Raw genomic sequence first — 14,187 nt, 5'->3', positions numbered from 1 at the left:
TTGCACACGGCAAATTTCCCCACCTATCTGGTGAATTCTTTTTCCCCACCTTGCTGGTGAAACTTATTTTCTGATCTAGGTGAATCTTCTTCTCCAGACATCCATTGTCTGAGGTGCCAGATGTGAGAGTACACTTCCCGTGTGGTTCAGGGTTCAGGATCTGGAGAAGGGCCATGGGCAAATGATGAGATAAGACAAGAAATAATAATTTGGAAATAATGGGGGGCCAGGTGGAGAGTCCAATGCAAGGGCAAGGACTTCACTGCTGCCCAGGCCCTGCCAGCCTTTTATTCAATTTTAGATACACATATTACCCTTAGTCAGGCAGGCAATTCCAGTAACAGACAGACTATCTTAAAGGTCAGTAAATATTAGTAAAGATTTACTTTGAGACTATTTGGTCAGGAAATTGCTTGAGCCACCATTGTCTCGACTAAACAATCGGTGCATAGCTTTGGCCCTTGCCAGAGCTCAAGGTTCATGAGCCTTCTGCGTTCTTTGTTTACACTTTTCTGATAGGGAAGATAATGGGTAGCTTCCAACAATATGAACCAGTGGAAATCAAGGTAGTGAAAAAAAAAAGTGGCCTATGACTGCACAAGAACTTAGGGAGTGAAAACTTCTTGAGTGAAGACATATGAAAAAGAAGCCCGAGGCAGATGCAGGACTACCTCTGACCAAAATGGTTCCCTCTCACACAGAAAGTATGGGCACACCTGGGTCCGGGTGAGGCTGGGAACTGGGTCAGGGTGAGGCTGGGCCCCGGGTCCGGGTGAGGCCAGGTGCCCCTGGGTCCGGGCAAGGCCATGCGCCCCTGGATCCGGGTGAGGCTGAATCCTGGGTCTGGGCGAGGCCGTGTGCCCCTGGATCCGGGTGAGGCTGGGCCCCGGGTCCAGGTGAGGCCGTGTGCCCCTGGATCTGGGTGAGGCTGGGCCCCGGGTCCAGGTGAGGCCGTGGGCCCCTGGATCCGGGTGAGGCTGGGCCCCGGGTCCGGGTGAGGCCGTGGGCCCCTGGATCCGGGTGAGGCTGGGCCCCGGGTCCGGGTGAGGCCGTGGGCCCCTGGATCCGGGTGAGCCTGGCCCCGGGTCCGGGTGAGGCCGTGGGCCCCTGGATCCGGGTGAGCCTGGGTCCCGGTTCCGGGTGAGGCCGTGGGCCCCTGGATCCGGGTGAGCCTGGGTCCCGGTTCCGGGTGAGGCCGTGGGCCCCTGGATCCGGGTGAGCCTGGCCCCGGGTCCGGGGGAGGCCGTGGGCCCCTGGATCCGGGTGAGCCTGGCCCCGGGTCCGGGTGAGGCCGTGGGCCCCTGGATCCGGGTGAGCCTGGGTCCCGGGTCCGGGTGAGGCCGTGGGCCCCTGGATCCGGGTGAGCCTGGCCCCGGGTCCGGGTGAGGCCGTGGGCCCCTGGATCCGGGTGAGCCTGGCCCCGGGTCCGGGTGAGGCCGTGGGCCCCTGGATCCGGGTGAGCCTGGGTCCCAGGTCCGGGTGAGGCCGTGGGCCCCTGGATCCGGGTGAGCCTGGGTCCCAGGTCCGGGTGAGGCCACGCGACCCTGGGTCTGGGAGAGGCCACGCGCCCCTGGGTCCGGGTGAGGCCATGCGCCCCTGGGTCCGGATGAAGCTGAATCCTGGGTCTGGGCGAGGCTGTGTGCTCCTAGATTCGGGTGAGGCTGGATCCCGGGTCCGGGTGAGGCCGTGGGCCCCTGGATCCGGGTGAAGCCGTGCCCCTGGATCCGGCCGAGACCAAACCAGAGGGAGTCGGACCTGCATTGCCACCATTTGTCCACCATCCAGAGCTGAGGGGTCAGTGCCGACATGTACTCATAAGGAACTGGTGGACATTGATATTGGGTCTCAAAAGAACTGTTGGACCAGAAAGAAACTCACTACAGACTGATTCATTTGCCTGTCAGCATAACTATTATTGCTCGTCGCACATTCAATTCTTATAAGTATATCTCTAGTGACACATGATTTCGCTCATCTAGGGGAAATGATGAACAACATAGACTGATGAACAAGAACAGAACCAGAAACAAGGAGGCATCGATCGGACTATCGGGCCTCAGAGGGAGGATAGGGGAGGGTGGGGGGAGGGGGGAGAGATCAACCAAAGGTCATGTGTGCATGCATATGAGCCTAACCAATGCTTAAGTTCAACAGAGGGTTGGGGCATCCATGGGGAGGGGTGTGGGATGGGAATGGGGGGATGAGGACAAATATGTGACACCTTAATCAATAAAGAAATTTTTTAAAAAAAAGAAAAGAAAGTATGGGCACAAAACCTAGCAGAGTTTCCAGGGACAAGCATCCTTCTCCCAAAGGTACTCTCCTTCCTTGTGCTGAGAAGAAATTCAGACCCAGCACAGCTAATAAGAAACATGTAGGTTTGTTTTCATCCAAATCCATGCCAGGAGAGAGGACCAAAGTAGGATCTAGCAACTTCTCCCAAGCCTCACTTCGGGAGGACCATGACAGGCCTGTTTTCAATGGGGCTGGAAAGACCCACTTGAGCACCTATTCATCAAGTGTTCCAAAGACTTCTGCTAAAGGGACTCAGAAATATGTTACTGAGCACAAAGCCAAAAAACTCTTCCCCATCCTAGCCATTCCAGACCTGGACCTGTGGTCTCCCCACATAAGGCTAAGAGTCCAGGTGTCAGGCAGTCAGGCAGCAGCTCCAGCTCAGCTCCTGGGCAGCCCATCACAGGGAATGTTTAGCCTACGGTTAGTTCTGGCTCCGTGCCCAGGCGCCAAAATGGCAGCTCCAGTTCAGGACCTGAGTGACCAATCAGTGGGACCAAGAGGCCAGCCAGTGACTTAAATCCTCCTGGAAAGAGAGTCAGCAGTACAGGTGGCTCTGGATGACCCATCAGTGGCCCAGGTGGTTCTAGGAAGTCAGTGGTCAGTTCTGGTGACTCTGGGTGGCCTGTGCACAATCCATATGACCGACTACCAGTGAGTGGCTCAGTGCCCCCAGGTGGTCAGTCAGTGGCCCTGGGCGATCAGTAAGTGGCTCAGTTTCAGCTAGACAGACTGTCAGCAGTTCAGGCCCTCGAAGACCAGTGAACAGCTTGGGAACTGGGTGAATAGTTAGTAGCTTAGATCCCCCCATAAGCCCAAATGCTCTTTTGTCTCAGAAACAATATCTTCTAAGAATATCATTACCTGGCCCACCAATGGACAGATGAGTGGAACGAAGCCTTCTTTAGCTGGCTACAGATTTGCCCAACGTCCTCAAAGGTTTCCCTTCCCTGGTGGTTACAAAAGACAGTGAGAATATGAAGAGGAGGAAGATGAGAACTCTGACTCCAAAATGGAAGATTTTATCAAAGATGAAGGAGAATTTCAGGAAGAAATATCTAAGCATATTCTTTGGTTATGACTGAAAAAAATGCAAAGATGAAAGTGATTATGCCTTATGTTACATGGAGAGTAGTTGGAAAGAACAGCAGAAGAAAGAATCAAAGAGTTTAAGACCAGGTATGCAAGAGGACTTAAAGGAAATGAGATGGGAGGAAGAAGCAATGAAATGCTGAGAGGTCAAGAAGCTGAAAAGACGTTAGCTGCTGTTTTATTTATTTTTGTGAAACACTGGAGGCACTCTACTGCAAAGAAGTCCTGTCTTCAGACTGAAGAAGCCCATTATCATTTTAGATTTACTAGTGGCCCAGTGCACAAAATTCGTGCACAGGGAGGGGGTGTCCTTCAGCCCGGCCTACACTCTCTCCAATCTGGGACTTCTTTTTTTTTTTTTTTTTTTTTTTTTTTAAATATATTTTATTGATTTTTTATAGAGAGGAAGAGAGAGGGATAGAGAGTTAGAAACGTCGATGAGAGAGAAACATCGATCAGCTGCCTCTTGCACACCCCCTACTGGGGATGTGCCCGCAACCAAGGTACATGCCCCTGACCGGAATCGAACCTGGGACCCTTGAGTCCGCAGGCCGACGCTCTACCCACTGAGCCAAACCGGTTTCGGTGCCAATCTGGGACTTCTTAGAGGATGTGCGGGATCGGGCCTACACCAGCAGTTGGACATCGCTCTCACAATCCAGGACTGCTGGCTCCTAACCACTTGCCTGCCTGCCTGCCTGATCGCTCCCTAACCACTCCCCTACTGGCCTGATTGATGCCTAACTGCTCCCCTGCTGGCCTGATCGCCCCCAACTGCCCTCTCCTGCTGCAACCTGCTTTCTCCGCCGGGACCCGCCTCCTCTGCGCGAGGTGGAGGAGATGCCGGGACCCCCAGGCCTCACCTCGCGAAGTGGCTGCTGAGCCCCGCCTCCTCTGTGCACGTGGCCATCTTGTGGTGGCCATCTTGTGGCAGCTATCTTGTGGTAATGTCATGTGCGACGGCCACCTAGGCTTTTATTAGTATAGATACTTGGGTCCTCAAGGACAAGGAATATATACTATATATTTTGAGCATAAAGTATTTTCAAATACTTTCTGGGGTGAAAGCCATAGTGTAGATGACAATGCCCAGTGAGTGCTCTTAGGAAGTTAACTGCTCACAGATGCCAGCCTCAATCCTGATGAGCTATGTACTCTAATGTGGGGCCCACTCAACAGTCAGCCAATCTTCTTTTGTTCCTTTACTATTTTAAAAGGAAAAAAGATTGCCTCTTGACTTCCATAATTCTGTTGATGGGTGAGTAGGGAAATGGCTGGCTCCCAATCAAACTTATTTTGTCTTTTTTATGAGGAATCTGGCCCTTCCATGAATGTTGTCAGCAATAAAGTGACCTGTTCTAATCTATATATTTGGATTGAGAACTTGAAAATGTAGAGTAGGTTTTATAATTATGTGGATGTCATCTCTGTGACTTTGAAGTAAAAAGTAGAATAAATTATATTGTATTCTATATTTATGGATTGGATGCTGAGCATTCTTATTCACTGATTTAGGAGATTAGGCAATTAACAAAAAATTTCAAGTTAAAAAACAAGTTATGCTATTTGTTGTATGAATATTATTTTTCAAATTTTCCTTTCAGATTTATTGTAAAATAGACAATGCCACTGAGCTGATTTTTATCTAAAAAGTCATTTTATATTGTAGAAAAAAAAATTTTATTCAAAGATTAGAATTGAAAAAATAATAGTTTAAAAAATAAGCAAGTGACACGTGAGGCTCTCCTTACTCCCCCATTATAAAGATATTTTGTAATCCAAAGTGCCCTTGTGTCTCTTGATGTTAATGACTTTGCATTTTTATCTTGAAATTCCTTAGCAATTAATGGCAAAAACACAAAAACTAAATTCATGTGTATCAAGAGAAAATAAATAAATAAATAAATAAATAAATAAATAAATAAATAATAAAGTTTCAAAGGTGGAAATGAAAAGTACCAAAATTTTGCATTGGATGTACTGATTTTAAGCTCATTGTGAAGAAATAAAAATTGTTTCCCATTCCTTTCTAAAAGATTTAATTGGAAAAAAAGTTGGTGTAGGAAGAGAACTTTACCAGGAGTTTCTCTTAATTTTTTAAAATTCTTTATTGTTTAAAGTATTATATATGTCTCCATTTCCCCCAGTTGGCCTCTCCCTGGCTGCTCCCACCCCCCAGCACATGCCCTCACTCCCTATTGTCTGTGTTCATTGTTTATGCTTATATGCATACATACAAGTCCTTTGGTTGATCTTTTACCTCACCCTCCCACCCTCCCCTGCCTTCCCTCTGAGGTTGGATGGTCTGTTCGATGCTTCTAAGTCTCTGGATATATTTTTGTTCATCACTTTATGTTGTTCATTATATTTCACAAATGCGTGAGATAATGTGATATTTATCTTTCTTTCCAGGACTGTTGCGAATGGTAGGAGTTCCTTCCTTTTTACAGAAGCATAGTATTCCATAGTGTAGATGTACCACAGATTTCTAATCCACTTACCTGCTGATGGGCACTTATGCTGTTTCTAAATCTTAGCTATAGTGAATTGTGCTGCTATGAACATAGAGGTGCATATATTCTTTCTGATTTGTGTTTCTAGTTTCTTGAGATATATTCCTAGAAGTGGGACTACTGGGTCAAATGGGAGATCCATTTTTAGATTTTTGAAGAAACTCTAGACTGTTCTCCACAGTGGCTGTACCAGTCTGCATTCCCACCAGCAGTGCACGAGGGTTCCTTTTTCTCTGCATCCTCGCCAGCACTTGTCATTTGTTGATTTGTTGATGATAGGCATTCTGACAGGTGTGAAATGGTACCTCATTGTCGTTTTGATTTGCATCTCTCAGATAATTACTGACTTTGAGCATGTTTTCTTATGTCTTTTGGCCTTCCTTCTGTCTTCTTTTGAAAAGTATCTATTTAGGTCCGTTGCCCATTTTTATATTGGATCATTTATCTTCCTTTTATTAAGTTTTATGAATTCCCTGTAAATTTTGGAGATTAAAAGTTGATCGGTGATAACATTGGCAAATATGTTCTCCCATACAGTGGGCTTTCTTTGTTGTTTTGTTGGTGGTTTGTTTTGCTGTGCAAAAGCTTTTTATTTTGATGTAGTCCCATTTGTTTATTTTCTCTTTAGTTTCAATTGCCCTAGGAGCGGTGTCGGTAAAAAAATTGCTTCAGCATATGTCTGAGAATTCACTGCCTGTGGATTCCTCTAGTATTTTTATGGTTTCCTGTCTCTTGTTTAAGTCCTTTATCCATTTTGAGTTTATTTTTGTGTATGGTGTAAGCTGGTGGTCTAGTTTCTTTCTTCTTTCTTTCTTTTCTTTTTCTTTTTTTTTGCATGTATCTGTCCAGTTTTCCCAACATCATTTATTGAAGAGACTGTCTTAACTCCATTGTATGTTCATGCCTCTTTTGTCAAATATTAATTGAACATAGTGGTTTGGGTCAATTTCTGGCTTCTCTATTCTATTCCATTGGTCTATATGTCTGTTCTTGTGCCAGTACCAGGCTGTTTTGAGAACAGTGGCTTTGTAATACAGCTTAAAATCTGGTATTGATTCCCACCTACTTTGTTCTTCTTTCTTGGGATTGCTGCAGCTATTCGGGGTCTTTTTTTATTCCAGATGAATTTTTGGAGAGTTCTTTCTAGGTCTGTGAAATATGCCATTGGTAATTTAATGGGGAGTGTATTGAATCTATAGATTGCTTTGGGTAGTATGGACATTTTAATGATGTTGATTCTACCAATCCATGAACATGGTATGTTCTTCCATCTGTTTATGTCTTCCTATATCTCTTTTTTCAGTGTTCAGTAGTTTCTGCGTATAGGTCTTTTAGCTCCTTAGTTAAGTTTATTCCTAGGTATCTTAATTTTATTTTATTTTTTTGGTGTGATAGTAAATGGGATTGCTTTTTTAGTCTCTCTGTAAGTTCACTACTGGTGTATAGAAATGCCATAGATTTCTTGGTGTTAATTTTGTATCCTGCTACATTGCTGAATTAATTATTAAGTCTAATAATTTTTTATGGAGTCTTTATGGTTTTCTATGTACAATATCATGTCATCTGTGAATAAGGACAATTTTACTTCTTCTTTTCCAATGTGGATGCCTTTTATTTCTTCTTCTTGTCTGATCACAATGGCTAATACTTCCAGTACTATGTCAAACAGGAGTGGTGAGAGTGGGCATCCTTATCTTGTTCCTGTTCTTAGGGGAAATGGTTTTAGTTTTTACCCATTGATGTTGGCTGTGGATTTGTCATATATGGCTTTAATTATGTTGAGGTATGATCCTTCTATTCCCACCTTGCTGAGAGTTTTTATCAAGAAAGGGTGTTGGGCCGAAACCGGTTTGGTTCAGTGGATAGAGCGTCGGTCTGCGGACTGAAAGGTCCCAGGTTCGATTACGGTCAAGGGCATGTACATTGGCTGCGGGCACATCCCTGGTAGGGGGTGTGCAGGAGGCAGCTGGTCAATGATTCTCTCTCATCGATGTTTCTAGCTCTCTATCCCTCTCCCTTCCTCTCTGTAAAAATCAATAAAATATATTTTAAAAAAAAAAGAAAGGGTGTTGGATTTTGTCAAATGCTTTTTCTACATCAATTGATATGACTATATGACTTTTTTTTAAATTTCTTTATTGATTAAGGTGTCACATATTTGTCCTCATCCCCCCATTCCCATCCCACACCCCTCCCCATGGATGCCCCAACCCCCTGTTGGACTTAACCATTGGTTAGGCTCATATGCATGCACACAAGTCCTTTGGTAGATCTCTCCCTCCTCCCCCCACCCCCCCCCCCCATCCTCCCTCTGAGGCCCGATAGTCAGATCGATGCCTCCTTGTTTCTGGTTCTGTTCTTTTTCATCAGTCTATGTTGTTCATCATTTCCCCTAGATGAGCGAGATCATGTGTCACTAGAGATATACTTATATGAACTGAATGTGAGATGAGCAATAATAGTTATGCTGACAGGCAAATGAATCAGTCTGTAGTGAGTTTCTTTCTGGACCAACAGTTCTTTTGAGACCCAATATCAATGTCTACCAGTTCCTTATGTGTACATGTCAGCACTGACCCCTCAGCTCTGGATGGTGGACAAATGGTGGCAATACAGGCTCGATTCCCTCTGGTTGGGTCTCGGCCGGACCCAGGGGCATGGCTTCATCCGGACCCAGGGGCACGTGGCCTCACCCGGACCCAGGGGGTGCGTGGCCTCACCTGGACCCAGGTGTGAGCGGCTTCCCCCGGACCCGGGACCCAGCCTCACCCGGATCCAGGGGCACACGGCCTCACCTGGACCCGGGATCCAGCCTCACCCGGATCAAGGGGCACATGGCCTCACCTGGACCCGGGATCCAGCTTCACCCGGACCCAGGGGCGCATGGCCTCACCCGGACCCAGGGTCGCGTGGCCTCTCCCAGACCCAGGGGTGCGTGGCCTCAACCGGGCCCGGGACCCAGCCTCAGCCGGATCCAGGGGCACATGGCCTCACCTGGACCCGGGATCAAGCTTCACCCGGACCCAGGGGCGCGTGGCCTCACCCGAACCCAGGGGCGCGTGGCCTCTCCCAGACCCAGGGACGCGTGGCCTCACCCAGATCCAGGGGCACATGGCCTCACCCGAACCCGGGATCTAGCTGGACCTAGCCTCACCTGGATCCAGGGGCACACGGCCTCGCCCAGACCCAGGATTCAGCTTCACCCAGACCCAGGGGTGCATGGCCTCACCCGGACCCAGGACCCAGCCTCACCCGGATCCAGGGTTGCGTGGCCTCACCCGGATCCAGGGGCGCATGGCCTCTCCCAGACCCAGGGTTGCGTGGCCTCACCCCGATCCAGGGGCCCACGGCCTCACCCGGACCCGGGACCCAGCCTCACCCGGATCCAGGGGCACACGGCCTCACCCGGACCCGGAGTCCAGCTTCACCCAGACCCAGGGGCGCGGGGCCTTACCCGGACCCAGGGGCACGTGGCCTCACCCGGGCCCGGGACACAGCCTCACCCGGATCCAGGGGGATACGGCCTCACCCGGACCTGGGATCTAGCTTCCCCCGGACCCAGGGGCGCGTGGCCTCACCCGGACCCAGGGGCGCGTGGCCTCTCCCAGACCCAGGGTCGCGTGGCCTCACCCGGATCCAGGGGCCCACGGCCTCACCCGGACCCGGGACCCAGCCTCACCCGGATCCAGGGGTACACGGCCTCGACCAGACCCAGGATTCAGCTTCACCCGGACCCAGGGGCGCATGGCCTCACCCGGACCCAGGGGCGCGTGGCCTCTCCCAGGCCCGGGACCCAGCCTCACCCAGATCCAGGGGCACACGGCCTCGCCCAGACCCAGGGGCGTGTGGCCTCACCCGGACCCAGGGCCGCGTGGCCTCTCCCAGACCCTGGGGTGCGTGGCCTCACCCGGACCCAAGTGCGAGAGGCCTCACCCGGACCCGGGACCCAGCCTCTCTCGGATTCCGAGGCATATGGCCTCACCCGGACCCGGGATACAGCTTCACCCGGACCCAGGGGCGCATGGCCTCTTCCAGACCCAGGGTCGCGTGGCCTCACCCGGGTCCAGGGGCGCACGGACCCACCCGGACCCAGGTACCAGCCTCACCCGGACCTAAGGGCGTATAGCCTTACCAGGACCTTGGGGGGCGGCCCCACCCAGACCCGGGACCCAGCCTCACCCGGACCCAGGGGCGTGCGGCCTTACCCGGATCCAGGGGCATGTAGCCTCGCCCGGACCTGGGACCCAGCCTCACCCTGACCCAGTTCCCAGCCTCACCCGGACCCAGGGGCGTGCAGCTTCACCTGGATCCGGGACCCAGCGGGGTTTCGTCTTCTTGATCCCAATTCCTGTTGGTCAATTCCATCTCAGCAATTCCTTCGGTCATTTTCTCAGAGCTCCAGGGCAGCCGCCGCAGAACTCGTTGGGCGGCGGGCTCGGCGAAGCTCCGGTGTGCCCGGTGCGTGGCAGCGGGCTGGTCCGGGGTGGCTGCGTCGGCCCTTCGGTCTGCAGCGGTGGCCGGTCGCCGAGCATGCGCACCTGGACGCTTCCGGGGCGTTGAGATTCTTGAAGGACTCGGAGGTCAGCAAGCACGGAGTCTCCCACCCCATGTCTCCCAGGGGCTCGTCTGTCCGTGCTCGGCAGCGAGTGGAGCCGTCCCCTCAGCCGGAGACCGCCGGGGGTACTGCGCCAAGCACGTTCCAGGCCGCCATTGTGTCACCTGAGCCGTAGTTCTTAAAGTGTGATCTTTGGGTCACCGGCATCAGCATCATCCCGCGTACCCCTCTCTTTTATTCTAGTTGTAGAGCATGTGCTCAGCCAGCCCTCCGGTGGTTCTGGATGGTGTCTGCTCTGCTCTCCCGTCGTAGACTCAAAATTGTTGTGGTAGGCAACAATCAAGCTTCCGCCCTATGCCTCCATCTTGGTCCTCCTTTGTATAGTTAAGTCTTGATTGTTGTTGGTGTCACTGGGAGAAATTGTCCTCCAGGCCAATTGGCCGTGCGAACCCTCTGTGTCTATAAAGGAAGAGTTGCTGTGCAGGAGACACGTTTATGGGCCGGGTCTTGGTGCAGCAAGGCTTTGGCGCTCATTGAGTCTGCTTCCCGAATGTGTCCCTTATGCGAGTGGTTGAAATCTGGTGTCATCTCACATCAACCACTAGATGCCCTCGTTTTTGGGTCTCCAATGGAGTGTAGTTCAGCTACTGCCTGAGGCCACCCAGCAGGAATTACAGCAAAAACTGCAGTTTCCTCCTCCTGTCTGAGCGGCCCTGGAGCAGTCCGACTAGAACCGCAGTTTATCTGGTCAAGCTGCCATAGGGCAGGCTACCCACATGCAAAAGCCGCTGCTTGGGGCCCAGGTGGGCCTGCAAAATGTGCGGGGCGGGTCTGCAAAACGTGCGGGGCGGGTCCCAGGGCGGGGCGGGTCTCAGGGTGGGGCGGGGCCTCAGGGCGCCACCAGGCCATGGCGTGGCGAACCGCAATGGCTGCAAGTCTGCTTTTTCTGCTTTCCACGTTTCCAAGCCCCCTCGTTCCGCACTCCAGCGCAGCAAACACTGATTGCTGGGCGCACCTCCACAAGGAAGTTACTCCCACTCTCCGACACGAAGGCCGAGAGTCCAGCCTCTCCCCGCAGGCGTCTGGGGAGCTAATCTCCCCTAGGGTTGGAACAAAAGCCGCACGACCCTTCCCCCGCCACCAGCCCGACCCACGCGCCTCCGCACCTCAACCCCTCCGAGTTCGCTCTTTCCTCTTCCCTCTTAGCTGTTAATCCACCATTCAGCCAGCTCTCCTGTGGTTCTGGGTGGCAGACGCTCTGTCCTTCAGTTGTATCCCCGAAATTGCTGTGCGTGGCAAAGTTCCTTTGTCCAACTTTGCTGCCTTCTTGGTTCTCCTCTCTCAACATGGCTAAAGGACTTGAATGTAAGACAGCAAGTCCTAAAAATTCTCCAAGTCGGTGTTGGCGGTCTCCGGGGCCCCGAGGATCTCACTGGGCAGCTCGGCCAGGTCGGTGACGCAGATGGGCCCGTCCTGCAGAAAGATGGTCTCTTCCTTCACCGAGAGCCACTGCGCCGAGTCCGCGGCCGCCGCCACAGCAGCTGCCCCGGCCGCCCACGAGCCCATGGCCCCGGCTGAGGTGCTGACTGAGAGGAGCAGCCGCCCGGCCTGGGGAGACGCGAGCAGGAGTCGCCACGCTCACCAGTCCATCTTTTAGTTGTATTTCCGAAACTGCCATGCGAGACAACAGATCAGCCGTTCACCTCCGCCGCCATCTTGGCTCCTCTCTCATGTGACTATATGACTTTTATCTCTCAATTTGTTTATGTGATTTATCACGTTTATTGACTTGCGCATATTGTACCATCTTTGCATCCCTGGGATAAATCCTACTTGGTCATGGTGTTTGATCTTTCTGATGTACTGCTGGATCCAATTTGCTAGAATTTTTTGAGGATTTTGGCATCTATGTTTATGAGAAATATTGCCCTGTAATTCTCTTTCATTGTGTTGTCTTTATCTGTTTTGGTATTATGGTGATGCTGGCTTCATAGAATGAGCTTGGAAGTGTTCCTTCCTCTTGATTTTTTTGGAATAGTCTGAGGCGGATAGGTTTTAGTTCTTCCTTGAATGTTTGGTAAAACTCCCCTGTGAAGCTGTCTGGCCCTGGGCTTTTGTTTTCTGGAAGCTTTTTTTTTTTTAATATATATTTTATTGATTTTTTACAGAGAGGAAGAGAGAGGGATAGAGAGTTAGAAATATAGATGAGACAGAGACATCAATCAGCTGCCTCTTGCTCTCCCGATACTGGGGATGTGCCTGCAACCAAGGTACATGCCCTTTATTGGAATCGAACCTGGGACACTTCAGTCTGCAGGCTCTATCCACTGAGCCAAACCAGTTTCGGCTCCTGGAAGCTTTTTGATGACTGCTTCAATTTCTTCCATAGTGATCGGCCTATTGAGATTTTTATTTTATTTTTTTAAAATATATTTTATTGATTTTTTACAGAGAGGAAGGGAGAGGGACAGAGAGTTAGAAACATCGATGAGAGAGAGACATCGATCAGCTGCCTCCTGCACACCCCCCAATGGGGATGTGCCCGCAACCAAGGTACATGCCCCTGACCGGAATCGAACCCGGGACCCCTCAGTCCGCAGGCCGACGCTCTATCCACTGAGCCAAACCGGTTTCGGCCTATTGAGATTTTTAGATTCCTCCAGATGGAGTTTTGGAAGGTTGTATTTTTCTAGGAATATGTCCATTTTCTCCAGGTTGTCCAGTTTGTTGGAATAGAGTTGTTCATAGTATTTCTTAACAATCCTTTGTATTTCTGTGGCATCTGTTGTTATTTCTCCTCTTTCATTTCTGATTTTGTTTATTTGGGTCTTCTCTCTTTGCTTCTTGGTGCACCTGGCTAGAGGTTCATCAATCTTGTTTATCCTTTCAAAGAACCAGCTCTTAGTTTTGTTGATCTTTTGTATTGTTTTTTGTTGTTGTTGTTATTGTTGTTTTTGGTCTCTATGTCATTTATCTCTGCTCTGATCTTTATTATTTCCTTCCTTCTGCTTACACTGGGCTTTTCTTGTTGCTCTATTTCTAACTCTTTGAGTTATAGGGTTAGGTGATTTATTACCATAGTTTCTTGTTTTTTTTGCATTAGGCTTGTAGAGCTATGAACTTTCCTCTCAAGACTGCTTTCGCTGTGTCCCATAGATTTTGGATTGTTGTGTTTTCATTGTCGTTTTTTGCCATGATGTTTTTTTTTTATCTCTTCTTTGATCTCTCTGGTAACCCAGTCATTGTTTAATAGCATGCTATTTAGTCTCCAGATGTTTGATTTTTTGGATTGTTTTTATTGTAGCTGATTGCCAGTTTTATGCCATTGTGATCTGAGAAGATGCTTGATATGATTTCTACCTTCTTGAATTTGAAGAGACTTTACCTGTGACCCAATATTTAGTCTATCTTTGAAAATTACCCATGTGCACTTGAGAAGAATGTATATTCTTTGGCTTTGGGGTAAAATGTTCTGAAGATGTCAATTAATTCCATCTGATCTAGACAGTCAGTTAGGATTGATGTTTCTTTGCTGATTTTTTTAGAGGATTTGTCCAATGGTGATAGTGGGGTATTAAAGTCTCCTACTATGATTGTATTGCTGTCAATCTCTCTCTTGATATCCTCCAGAAGTTTTTTTTTATGTATTTGCGTGCTCCTGTATTTGGTGCATATATGTTTACCAGAGTTATTTCTTCTTGTTGGATTGCTCCCTTTAGTATTATGAAGTGG

The 14,187-nt window shown here is 49.7% G+C and overlaps 2 pseudogenes across 2 annotated transcripts; both read left to right on the top strand.

Annotated features, from left to right (window-relative positions):
* The first annotated feature begins 527 nt into the window (after window positions 1-527).
* LOC307104093 (protein SPT2 homolog) lies at window positions 528-3,394 on the top strand (annotated as a pseudogene). Its single transcript has 2 exons — window positions 528-726; window positions 2,284-3,394. The product of its transcript is annotated as a protein SPT2 homolog (transcript).
* On the top strand, window positions 2,856-3,530 carry LOC307104092 (protein SPT2 homolog; annotated as a pseudogene). The gene is made up of 2 exons: window positions 2,856-2,875; window positions 2,972-3,530. The product of its transcript is annotated as a protein SPT2 homolog (transcript).
* Window positions 3,531-14,187: the final 10,657 nt, after the last annotated feature.

This window comes from Cnephaeus nilssonii, assembly GCF_951640355.1.
Source record: "Cnephaeus nilssonii genome assembly, chromosome: 8".
NCBI classification, from domain to species: domain Eukaryota; kingdom Metazoa; phylum Chordata; class Mammalia; order Chiroptera; family Vespertilionidae; genus Cnephaeus; species Cnephaeus nilssonii.
Note: the sequence above shows the minus strand (reverse complement) of the source record. Positions and strands in the feature narration are given on the sequence as shown.